The following is a 12,721-nucleotide window of genomic DNA, read 5'->3' as shown; positions in this document are numbered from 1 at the left end:
CCTCCCACCACTCTGGGAAACCGATGAGGTGAAAGCATGTCTCTCGTTTGTGCTTTGACATGCCACAGTGGGAGCATATCCCGGTTTCCCGCCGGAGGTTTTTTGCCTTGCGCCGTATCCCGTCCTCCGATCACCATTTTTCCCTTTGCGGTGGTGGATCGATTTCCCTTGTGGTCGTCCTCCCACCACTCTGGGAAACCGATGAGGTGAAAGCATGTCTCTCGTTTGTGCTTTGACATGCCACAGTGGGAGCATATCAGCTTTGATTTGTCGATTTTGGAGGTGCTCCGGTTTTGCAGCGGTGGTGCTGCCTTGTGCGGTGGTGGTGGTGGTCCTCTATTCGATCGAGGAAATTGGGCGGACCGTGGTGCTCCGCTGTACCGAGCTCCAAAACTCGACCCGATTTCGGAGAAGCCCGGCTCCTGGACTGCTGGTTTCCAAATGCAGGTTCGATTTTCTTCTTGCTTGATGGCGGCGAATGCCATTTCGGTAGTTGGCTTCGGGGATTCTTTGAGTAAATCTCGTTGAAGTCGATCATATTTCACATCTAATCCGGACAAGAATTGGTACAATTTCTTCTTCTCGTTCTCCCTTTGGTAAATTAATACTCCCTTGTTGCAGCATGTATATGGGTAAGGTTTTCTAATTTCGATACCTACCCATACGCTCTGCATTTCACTCCAGTACTCCTCTAGAGTTTGATTTTCTTGTGAATACCTGCTTACTTTTTTGTTGAGGTCGTAGACTTGAAGTGGGTCTGCTCTGACTTCGAAGGTGTGAGGCTTTTCCATACATCTTTTGTCGTTTGGTGTTGAGCAAACTGCATTACTAACTTTGGCTCCATGTTTTGGATGAGCCACGAGTATACTGTGTAATCGTCTGCCTGCCATTGCTTGAACTTGGGGTCATCGGGTAATGGTGGTGTTGACTCCCCTTCGAGGTGTTCCAGTTTTTCCCAACTGCCTATTGCGGTTCTCATCAATTGGGACCAAACTGGGAAATTCTTCCCATCGAGTTTGATTCCTACGTTTACTGTTTCAATGGTTTTCGACATTTTTGTGTGGTGCTCACTTGATTTTGGCTATTTTGGCTGTAGGGCTGGCTGGATTTGATCGGACTTTTGTCGGATCTTGGTTGAGGGGTTTGAGAAGGGTAGAACGATGATTAAATTTTTTTAGTCTGAGTTCAGAAAATTTAGGATTTTTTGATCGAAAAAACTGCTCTTGATACCATGTTGGTTGGGGAAGAATGAATTTTCATTTTGGATTGATTGAGGAAAGGTACATTTTACACTCCTATATATAGGAGTACAATATTAAATATGCCTAGGAAACTATAAACTTGGGACTATACCATATTAATGATATATTCCCTTGAGAATCTAAAAGCATCTTTTCCTATAACATTGAGACTCCAAAAAAACTCTTTTTCCAACAGATTTCTCAGTTCAATCTCTAATCGCAAAATCAGAATCGATCGATTCGGCAATGCCGTGAGTTGCGGTGGCGGAATTGGCGAAGAGGCAGTCGCTGCTGACAACGATGGCGGTGCAAAAATCGGAAGGATGGGGGAGACGGCGGGGAGAGCGCGACGGTGTGCTGCTGCTGCACCTGCGCAATGGTGCACCTCCTGATCCTCGTTGTGTTCCGCCTCCCGAGGGGGCTGTGGCGGAAGAAGAAGCGGTGGAATTCGCCGGAGGAGGCAGTGGAGATCGGATTTCCTCAGCAGTGACGAGGCGGAGGAAGGGGAGGAGGATCGGGGGGTGAAAACGACGTCGTTGATAGTGGGCGGCAAAACGGCGTCGTTTTATGTAGCGCCGGAAAATATGCCATGTCACGCTTCCGGCAAGCCACGTAGGATTAGTTTGTACCGGAAATTTACCGGGTCAGGTCGGATGGGAAATTTGCAACACCCGGTAAAGTTCATGACTTTTCAATTTTCATGCAACTTTTAAAGTTGATGGGAAAAACCAAACTTTTCCGAAAGTTCATGACATTTGAGGCAATTTATCCTTTTATAAATAAGTTTACTACTCGTTCGTCCCTCAAAAGTATGAACTATTTCCTTTTTAGTCCGTTTATGAAAAGTATGAAATTTCTAATTTAGAAAACTCTTTTACCTCTAATGAGTTGAGACTCATTCTCCATTAACAATATTTTAAAAACTTTTTCTTTCTATCTCTCTCTTACTTTTTCAATTATGCATTAAAACTCGTGTCAAATCAAATGTTCATACTCTTTGAAATCGGAAGGAGTATATGTGTATGATACTCTTTCAACTTCATTTCATTAGGTATACTTACAATTACACAATTTACATACTGTTCTAATAGGGTAAACCGTGACACGAGTTTTTCATGAAATGACAGTGCATTTAGATTAAAGACTATTTTTGTTGAGAAGATTCATCCCATAAGCTCAAAATTTATTTATAAAATTCATACTCTACCAGTCTCTAAAAAATAATTTTCTTTTATTATTTTAGTCCGTTTCATAAAATAACTAAATATATCCTATACTATTAATAAAGTATTATGCAATTTATTTATCAATACAAGGATGAACCTTTTAATTTAGTACTCTCTCCGTCCAATAATAGATGGCATAAAGAATGACATATGATTTTAGGAGATATTGTTTTGTATGTTAGACATAAAGAGAAAATAATATAATTAATATTATGTGAGAGAACTTAAAAAAAATCTGACATCTTTTATAAGACAAACTAAAAATGAAAGTAGTCTATTATGGGACGGAGAAAGTACTAATAAACGAAAAGAGAAGGTCCCATTAATATTATTTTAATTATTTTTATTTTTATAAAATATTATTATTAATTTTACATTAAAATTTGTGATCTATAAAGTTTATATTTATAATTAAAATTTGTGATCTATAAAGTTTATATTTATATAAAAAAGCGAAAGAAAGAAAAATATGTTTGGCGGGAAGCTTGAATATGGTTGGCGGGGAGCTTGTTCCCAGCCATTTTGGGAAAGGGATCTTCAAGAATCATATAATTGACAAAAATTAAAGAATTTGATTTAGCATACCATGTATAGCAGGACTAATTACCATGATTGTTTCTTAATTCTTACCATATAAGTAAGTGTAATCTTTAGCCTAGAGGCAGCAAAATCATTGTTTACCAAGCCTCAAATTTACATACAATCATCGATAAATTCAATAACATAGCAAAATTCAGTCAACATTTGTAACTACAGTGATCAAAGCATTCCAACTGGTCACCGAGAAACTCGTTTTTTTTCCGGCGACATGTCAAGGGACAGAGGTAGTGCAGCTGTGGCTCTCCTGCCGTGCGAAGAAATCGCTCTCCGCGGACACATCAAGTCCGTCTCAATCGGCAAAAAAACCCTCACCGACGACCACATAGTAAGCTCACTCCGCTTGTTATTCCCGGACACCTACTCCTGCCTCGATCGCAACCTCCTAGCCGAACGCGTCGCCAAAATCACCCACATCCAGCCCGCTCCGTCCTCAACGAAACGGCCAAAAATCAATGAGGTAACCGGCAGTTCATCGGAAAATGGCGATTGCAGTGGTGGTCCGAAATTGATTGGGGATTTAGGGCGGCGTGATGAATTAGGCGATGGCAGGAGTGAGAGTGAGAAACGTATTCGGCCAATTTTTAGGGATTTCTCGGGAATTAGAAGTGTGATTTCGAATTGGAGCGGGAGGTGGTTTGGCCACTGCATCATTTGAAGCTGCTGCGCCACCTCGGAGTCGAGCCTACTTCCCGAATTCTGCTGCACGGGCCGCCCAAGTGTGGGAAGACGACGTTGGCCCGAGCCGTTGCCAATGAGGCCAGACTGCCATTGTTCGAACTCTCTGTTGCTCAATTGTTGCGTGGAGATTTAGGTATTAATACATATTTCATGTAACTTTTGTGTGAAATTGGGCATATATTTATATATTATGATCATGTCGAATTTATACTTACATGACCACGCATTTGGAATTGCGTAGATATGCTAGAATTGTGTGCAACCTTTATACTGCCTTGCTAATGAGATTATGAGAAAATAAGTTTTGCTGAGGAACTTATTTTTCATTTGTTGCAGCTTATTTTTACAGTTTAGAAACTGTTTTATGGAGCTCATAAGCTTAACCAAACACCCTCTAAGGCTAACTTCTAAGTTATTCACTTCTACACCTCTTGCTAAACCCTTTTGTCACTAAGCTTTCTTACTTGGTCTAAACTCTAAATATGTGTACAGTTCATCTATCTAAGGGTTGTGTTTCATAGAACTAATCCTCAAGAATTAATATTTTGTTCCATCCCCCCCCTGACTTTTCTGAATTGTGTTCAGCTGCAGTAGAAGAAAAGATCGGAGGATTGTTCTTCGCAGCATGCACGAGAGCACCATCTGTTGTGTTCATTGATGAAATCGATGTGATGACTTCAGCAAAGATAAGTTCACTGAAGGAAGTAGAGTATCGTATAGTGTATCAGTTGATGGCTTTCATGGACGGGCGATACAGACCTACCGGACCAGTAAATCATGGTGTTAGTTCTGAAAGTACACTTGGCTATGTACTGGTGATTGGAGCAACCAATAGGCCTGGTGCTCTTGATACTTCCTTAAGGCGTCTGTTTGATCGCGAATTTGCTTTAGGTGTCCCAGATGAATATCAACGATGTGACATTCTGTCAGATCTAACGTGAATCTTAAGGTTGAAGTTGGTTTTGATCCCAGGAAATTAGCTAGGTCCACTATGGGTTATGTAGCAGGAGATTTGGTTGCTCTAGCAAAAAAGGCTGGTATGCTTGCTGTAGATAGTATCATTAGCAAGAGAACATCAGAGTATTACAAAGAACCGAGGCTCAGGGCTCAATATGAAGAATACAACAAACTACCATTTTACGATGCAGAATTGGAGAACCTCAGCATAACCATGGAACACTTTGTGGTAATCCTATTCTTGCACTCTCTTCAGAATTGAAATTTGCTGAAAGCTCCGGCTATAAACCAAAGTTTACCATATATTTTGTAAAAATAACTCCAAATTGATTATTTTTTCTACCTCTGTTGTTTAGAGTTCTCCATCATTTCTAATTTGTTGCTATTAATATGTTCTTGTAACTTATTGGGTTGTGTTGTCACCTGTGATTTTTCCATTCAACTGAGGGCAGGAAGCTGGTAAGATGGTTCAGCCGTCTTCTATTATGAAAGAATTTTTCACCCCACTATATGCAAAGTGGGATGATGTTGGAGGCCTTCAAGCATTGAAATTGGAGTTTGAACGCCGTGTAGTCAAACGGTTAAAGTATCGTCAAGTTTATGAGGTAGTTTCCTTTCTTATTTGTTGTTCTGAAATATAGTTGAAGGCCAAGCATTGGTATTATCATCATCATATAGTTTTTTCAATCTTATGAAGTTTCGTGAGCTTTCTAAGGTAGTATTGTTTCCTAATTTATTTATCTTCTCATTAGGCAACTTATCTCAACTTTTCACATATTTATATGTCAAGCCTCCATGTGTCATGCTTTATCTTCTATCAAACTTTATTGCATTAATTTTGTTATTTTTTTACGTTATGTTCTTTTTTCCTCATTTGGTGTTTTTCCAACTAGATTTTTGTGAGAGTGATTTTAAGGCCCGCTGCTCAATCTGTGCAATCAAGAATTTTGAGGTTTTCATCTTTATTTTAAACATAGGCTTACTTCTCTTTATCAAACTTTACCAGTATTGCCAAACTAATATGAGTTTACCTTGTATTCAAACTTTAGTCGGTTGAGTAATATCACTGAGAATAAAAGCTCGGTGACAGAAGATTTCCTTATTATCCTTTTTTCTTGCTTGACTCTTGGATATTCACATTTTATCACCTTTTCCACTCTTTTTCACATGTGCTGTAATATGGATAGTTTTCCCTGGGCATGCCTCTTTTCCCCCACTTCATCTTTTCCAGTATTTTCTTATCCCTTCATTCTTATGCTATATTTACAACCAAAGGGATCATACCCTACTAAGTTTTATCTTTTTCATAGGATCTAAAAACGTGCGCCCTTAGCTCCTTTTTCCTTTGTGGCCCTTCTGGCTGTGGAAAGACATTGCTTGTCAAGGCTGTGGCTAAAGAAGCAGGAGCAACTTTCATGTGTACCGGCAACAATCATTGGTTTCTTATTTAGTCACATTTCATCTTATTTAGTCACATTTCATCTTATTTAGTTGGCAACAATCATTGGTTTCTTATTTTGTTACTTGTATTTACCATGAAGGCCCGGCATCTGATGAAATTCGGCGATCAGTGCGAGATGGTGGTGCACAACATATTTAGTTATGCAAGCACTCACGTCCCATGTGTACTTTTCTTCGATGAGGTACTTCTCTTTACATTTTTTTTGTCTCACCATGAGGTATTTCCCGTAACTGAAAAATAAATTAACCTTTATTGAATGTCCTTTTCTACAGTTGGACGTAGTGGCCTCATGTGACGATGTACCACGATGGCCGGACTTTAGTCAGGTCTGTGAATGGCATTTCTTCAATGCTGCCTTTGCTATTAAGTATTAATATATCTGTCAATCAACATATGCGCACATATTTAGCAAAAAAGAGGATGATGATTTTTCATACTGCAGCTAATATCTGAGCTGAGTGATACAGAAATAATGATGGAAAGTGTTCTTGTGTTTGGTGCAACAAACAGGTACGGGATGCTTCATGGTTCATCATTTATTTTTCTTTTCGTAGAGTATCAATAATGGTTCTCGATTTACTCTCACTTCTTGTGCCTTTGTATTGACATCTTTTATCTTGCCGGCAATATTGCAGGCCTGAAATCGTGAATCATTCTGAACTCATCGAAACACAGTTTGATAAGATCCTGTATGTTCCTCTCCCTACTCCAGAAGAGCGAGGTGAGATATTGAAAGCTCTTGCTCGATGCAAGCCAATAGATGCCGATGTGGACCTGATGGCCCTAGGAAACAACGTGGCTTGCCAAAATTTTAGTGGTCGTGATCTATTTGCTTTGGTAAGTCCCAACTCCTTATGACTGAAGAAAGCTATTGGTTTTATATGTTTTACCATTGTGGTTCATAGTTTATGATATAGTATTTACCTATTTAGCCTAAAATCCAATGTGATTTTTGGTAACAATTTTCATGCACAAACGAGGTAAGTAGAAAATTCTGATAAGCTTTAAATTTTTTATAATCGATAGATGACAGAAGCTTCTAAGTTCGCCATTGATCGACCAGCATTGTCTGTTGGGAGTTGCATGACAATCAAAGATGCAGATTTCAAGAGCGCGTTGGCGAAAGTCTCCCCTTCTCTCTCAGCCACGGTGCTGCTACTGTTTTGCTACCGTGTTTTTCCCTTTTACTGAGTTGTTTATTCGCCTCATGGTCTTGATTTTGTGTGTGTGCAGGAAGTCAAGAACTGGGAGGTCCAGTCCAAGAAGATTGATGTTCATAGCAGTTCTGTGATGGACTGGTAGCAAATCAAAGCAGTCTTTTAGGTAATATGTTAACTTATTTTTGTGCTTGTTATATGTATGTGTGTGAATGATGTGAGTTTTCATTGCATCTTTTGGAGCATTTTAGTTAATGTTACAAAAAATTTGTGTGAGACTGCCAAAATAGCGATATGAACTGGATTCAATCTCGTATCAGTTGGCCCGATTGAGAATTTGTTAGTGCTGGAATTTGGTAAACGTGGTATATAATGAACTTTTATTCCAAAATTCATTACATTGACACCCACAGCCATTGAGATAAAGAGCATGCACACAGGGAACCACACAAGCTAAACTAGACCACTATTTATATCACTCTCTTATAGAAAACACATACTCGCTCCGTCCCATAATAGATGGCACACTTGGGGATTGGCATGAGATTTTGGGTGATGTTTTGTGTGTTAGGTGTTGAGAGAAAATAATATATTTATATTAATGTGAGAGGGAGCTTTATCCAAAAAAAAAGGAAATATGACATCTTTGTGGGACAAACTAAAGAGGAAAGGAAAGTGTGACATCTATTATGGGACGGAGGGAGTATAACATTTCCAACACTACTGCCTTCTGACTCGATTCCTTGCTGCTACTCTTCTTACACGCCATGTCTTGAACAACCTCTTCTATTTTCCAGAAGTATTTCTCTCTGAAGGTTCGGCGGAATAAAAGTAGCCACAATGATTCCTACTCCAACTGCAGCACACACATATTCCCACTGTATCTCCTTCTCTTCCCCATTTTCATCATATCACGGTGGTGGTACATTAGTATCAATGCAACTTATGTCGAGAGGTAAACCGCATAACCCTGAATTTCCTTCAAATGAATCAGCCGAGAATGTTGAGTTTGTCGCCCTTTTTGAGATCGCTCCAACAAGCTTATTGTAGGAGTGGTTCAATTTTGAGAGGAATGTGAGCCCTCCAAGCTCCTCCAGGATTGAGCCTACTAGTTAGCCCACAGAGAGGTCGAGTGATTCGAGATTCTTAAATTAACCAAATGATTTTGGGATGCTTCCATTGAGGGCATTGTGGGAGAAGTTAAGATGATGAAATGAGGTAAGATTACCAATTGTATTTGGTAACTTTCTGTAGAAACTTTTGGAAGATAGATTCATGGCACTAAAGTCTTCCCAGATGGTTTGAAACTCCAACATTTGCCCTGTCACGATTATTGTCATGCCAACTTCGTAGAAGCCATGGTCGTCTTCCAAATTTCCATCATTCGATAGCACCATAGCTTGTGTGTCCAGCTAGAGAAGTTACTGATTCCAAACTCCCACTAAAATGATTGAAAGATATATCAAGAATTCTGAGAGATGGCCAACTAGTGGGACATCTTAAATCACCACGGAACCTATTGGAGTGCAAAACAAGAGCAACCAAACCCGATGTTCGAGTGCATGGGAAAGTGTCGTTAATCATGTTGTTCCCAAACATTCATGTGCCACAAAGACTTGCAACTTTCGAGGGACTTTGGGATCTTCCCTTGTTGAGATCCGAATATTGTAGCCCACAATCCATAGGATAAATATCTCGAATGTTGCCCCTGATGTTGTTACAACTCAGATCGATCTTCTTAATGTTTATAAGTAGGCAAGTTACTGAATTCTACATTGGTAATCAACAGATGAACCATTTCACATTGAAGCCACCAAAAACAGAGCTTCCAACCTCAAACTAACTTTAACAATAAGGCAATTTACCTTGCACAAACTTACATGCATGCACGTTAAGAGGGAGAGGTAAATGGATAGGTAAAATTTGGAGATGTTCTAAACGAGTGCATATAAGCACAATTAGCGTGACCTCACAATTATAACATACGGACATAGAAATTTCTCTAACCAAAATCCAAATCAGGAGGACAAATAAACACATGGAATATCCCTGTTTAGAAGCCATAGTTACACAGGCATGATTTTCACGCATTTCCAATGTGTTCATCGACACCCGCATAATGAATGGTAGAGGGCAGTCCTCTACGAGCAACTCTAGCTAACAAACACAAGAAATAAATTTATAGAAATCACAAAACTCTATCTGTGCACATTATTCAGCTCCTTCAGTCAAATAAAAATACAAGGGCCAGCAAAAATTTGCATACAGAATGATATAATCCAATTTCCCAGCAAAAATTCAATTACAAACAGAAAACCATAAGACAATCAGCTCATAATGTATGCACAAATTCATATGATTATCAAATTCGATATATACACTCATCTGTATGAAAATATCCATACAATAGCTACAGCTGTGGAGAACTATTGGATTCACTGCAATTAGAAAATCATGCTCCATATGAATTACTAAAAATTAAAAAGAAACAAAGCCCTAATTCAATTTTATTTCTGACTATTCGATTTTAAATTTGGCGCCTTTTTATTTGAGGGATGTGGTGGGAAAATGGGACGGGAAAATGAGATATTCTGAAAATTTCAAAAATATAGGGGTCGTCGCCTGGCAATTCCTGCAAATTATGGGTAATGTATAAATTTATTTATTTTATTTGTTAGTGAAAGATAAAATATTTGAGATAAAGACAAAATGATATTTATCAAATCATAGACAAAATGTGAAAATGCATTTCAGCATTGGACTTTATTGCTAGCTCTCAAACATGAATTAGTGTTTTTTAGTTATCATTTATAACTAGAGTATTCTCAATTTTGAATTCAAAGTTTTATAGTAATATTTTTTAGTTATATATTAAATTAAGTATTTTATATTAATTTCATATCGACCGTATTTTAGTATTGAAGAATGTATGGTGTTAAGAATTTGTTGTAGGAACATATGTAAGTGTTGTAATTAAAATATTTTCACGTTGATTTAATTTAAATTTAATTAATTTTATACTTACAATTATTTAATTTACTGTTAATATATATATTTTTTTTTTAATTTCATATAATGATGCTGTTTATTATTTTATTTAGTTTGGACTAAAGTCTAATTTTAGTCCCTTACATTTGCTCTAAAAAATTTTTTGGTTTCATACATTAAGTTTGTGACCATTTGGTCCCTAATATATTGTTTTGGTACCTTTTGGTCCCAAACATATTCTTTTGGTCCAAATAACTAGTTTTTGTTAAAATTAACAGTCAAAATGTTTGATCAATTTAATAACTTACTTATAATCTAGGACTAAAGTCCAATTTTGGTCCCATACATTTTTCATAAAATTCTTTTCGGGTGCCATACATTAAGTTTGTGACCTTGTTTGGAATCAAAATGTACCAAAATAATATGTTAGAGACCAAAAGGTCACAAATTTAATGTATGTGACCAAAAAGAATTTTAGGGCAAATGTAAGGGACCAAAATTGGACTTTAGTCTTTAGTTTTTAACAATGTTAAAATAATAGAACGAAAATAATTAAGTCGTGGGGGTTAACACTACCAAGTTTTAAATCTCTAGAAATACCATATACTCTCTCTGTCCCACAAGAATATGCATTCTTTCATTTTTAGTCCGTCTCACAAAAATATGCACATTCTAATTTTGAAAATAATTTTTTTTCTACCTCTATCTTACTTTACAAATTTTGCATTGAAACTCGTTCCAAATCCAAAATACATATTCTTTGGGAATGGAGTGAGAACAATGAGCAGGAACTTAATATAGAACATAAACAATAAAATCAGAATACTTGAATCATAGAAATTCAATAACTACTGCAGCTTACCATAACGAGCCCGGCGAAGTAGGCGGACAACAAGGAAGTGCAAAAGGAGATCTGGCAAGGCAGGCGAGCGACAATGCGACAACGTTGGAGCAACGAGACAGGCTGACGGTAAGGCGGTGAGGCATGTGAGGCGGGGCGGAGGTGCGGCGAGTTATGCAATCGTTATAACTTTGAAGTGGTGGTATGCAATTAGAGAGAAACCTTCTTAATTTTTTATGCTTTCGGACATACTTAATATACTATTATTATTATTTTTTTTGGAAAAATGATCAATAACGATTTCTATTTATTCTCGTGATGACTTGAGATCCTAATCTATTGGATTGAGAAAAACGTTTTATCAATTGAACTGCGCTTCATTGTCATCTTATTTTTTTATTGTACAGAATGTGTTCAAATAAACAATAAGCAAGGTTTTTGTAATTAAAAATTTAAGATAATTTATAATAAAAATATTTAGGAATAAATGGAATAAATAAGAGAAAAGCAGAAAATTCTAGAAGAGAAAAAAATAGGATGAAAACTATAGAATAAATTCATATGTAGTCTATATATATGCTTATTGTAAATATTTTGTGTAGAGAAGTATTCTACTGTGCAAATGAGCGCCTTATTTGCGCTGACACGCACGTGTTAGTGACGTCATCAACTTTTTATATATTTTTTTATTATCCTCTTCCTCTCGCCGAAGCTATTTCTCTCTCTAGTCTCTACATGTTATCTTTCCAGTTGGAAAGAGAAACCCAACTCTATAAATATTTTTGCGTGTTAGGATCTATAAACAATTTGTCCTATTCGCTCATTTTGGGTGAGTATCAATTAGGGTTGTATTGTTCTGAGTTTTTCTGGGAAAGATTCATGGTGGAAATTATCATAGATTAGAAGTAGAAATGAGGAAGAATTTGAGTTGTGGGCAATTTGGAGCACCACCCAAATTCAATCCTGAATTGGACAGATCAAATAGGTGGATCAGTGTAACACACCTTTTTATATATTTTTGTGAGCAATTTATAGTGAGAGAAATCAATGTAATGAAGCAATTTTTTGTGGTGTTTCAAAAGAATAGCGGCGAAAACTTGACATTTACATTTTTTAATTATTAGAGTTGCAATTAGGGGTGGCAAAATGGATAGCGGATTTTTTGTGGTGTTTCAAAAGAATAGCGGCGAAAACTTTACATTTACATTTTTTAGATCATTAGAGTTGCAATTAGGGGTCGCAAAATGGATAGCGGGTAATGGGAAATTCCCATCTCGACCCATTACCCGCCGGGTATTGGGTACCCGCTACCCGATGATAACGGGAAACGGGACGGGATCGGGTAGTGTGTTTTAGAGTATTGCGGGTAGCGGGTATACCCATTACCCGCGCGGGTATACCCGTTAGTCCCAATAATACCCGCTATTATTAGCATTAGTCATATTCCATCTTTTAACACTCCCTCCATTCCATATTAATAGAGGCGTTTCAAATTGGTAAAGTAGAGAAAAAAAAGTAAATAGTTAAATAATAAAAGTCATATACGCACTCATTTTGAAAAATTAAAAATA

General features: G+C 37.5%; 1 pseudogene across 1 annotated transcript; it reads left to right on the top strand.

Annotated features, from left to right (window-relative positions):
* Positions 1–3,100: 3,100 nt before the first annotated feature.
* Positions 3,101–9,094, top strand: LOC125195054 (cell division control protein 48 homolog C-like; annotated as a pseudogene). The gene is made up of 10 exons (XR_016128646.1): positions 3,101–3,878; positions 4,331–4,931; positions 5,155–5,307; positions 6,013–6,345; positions 6,437–6,490; positions 6,607–6,674; positions 6,800–7,001; positions 7,191–7,313; positions 7,398–7,487; positions 8,119–9,094. The product of XR_016128646.1 is annotated as a cell division control protein 48 homolog C-like (transcript).
* Positions 9,095–12,721: the final 3,627 nt, after the last annotated feature.

The sequence above is a fragment of the Salvia hispanica genome, chromosome 4, assembly GCF_029641045.1.
Source record: "Salvia hispanica isolate PSC_SH4W2 chromosome 4, Shi_PSC_v1, whole genome shotgun sequence".
Taxonomy (NCBI): domain Eukaryota; kingdom Viridiplantae; phylum Streptophyta; class Magnoliopsida; order Lamiales; family Lamiaceae; genus Salvia; species Salvia hispanica.
The sequence above is the reverse complement of the archived record's forward strand: the minus strand, read 5'-3'. Positions and strand labels throughout refer to the sequence as shown.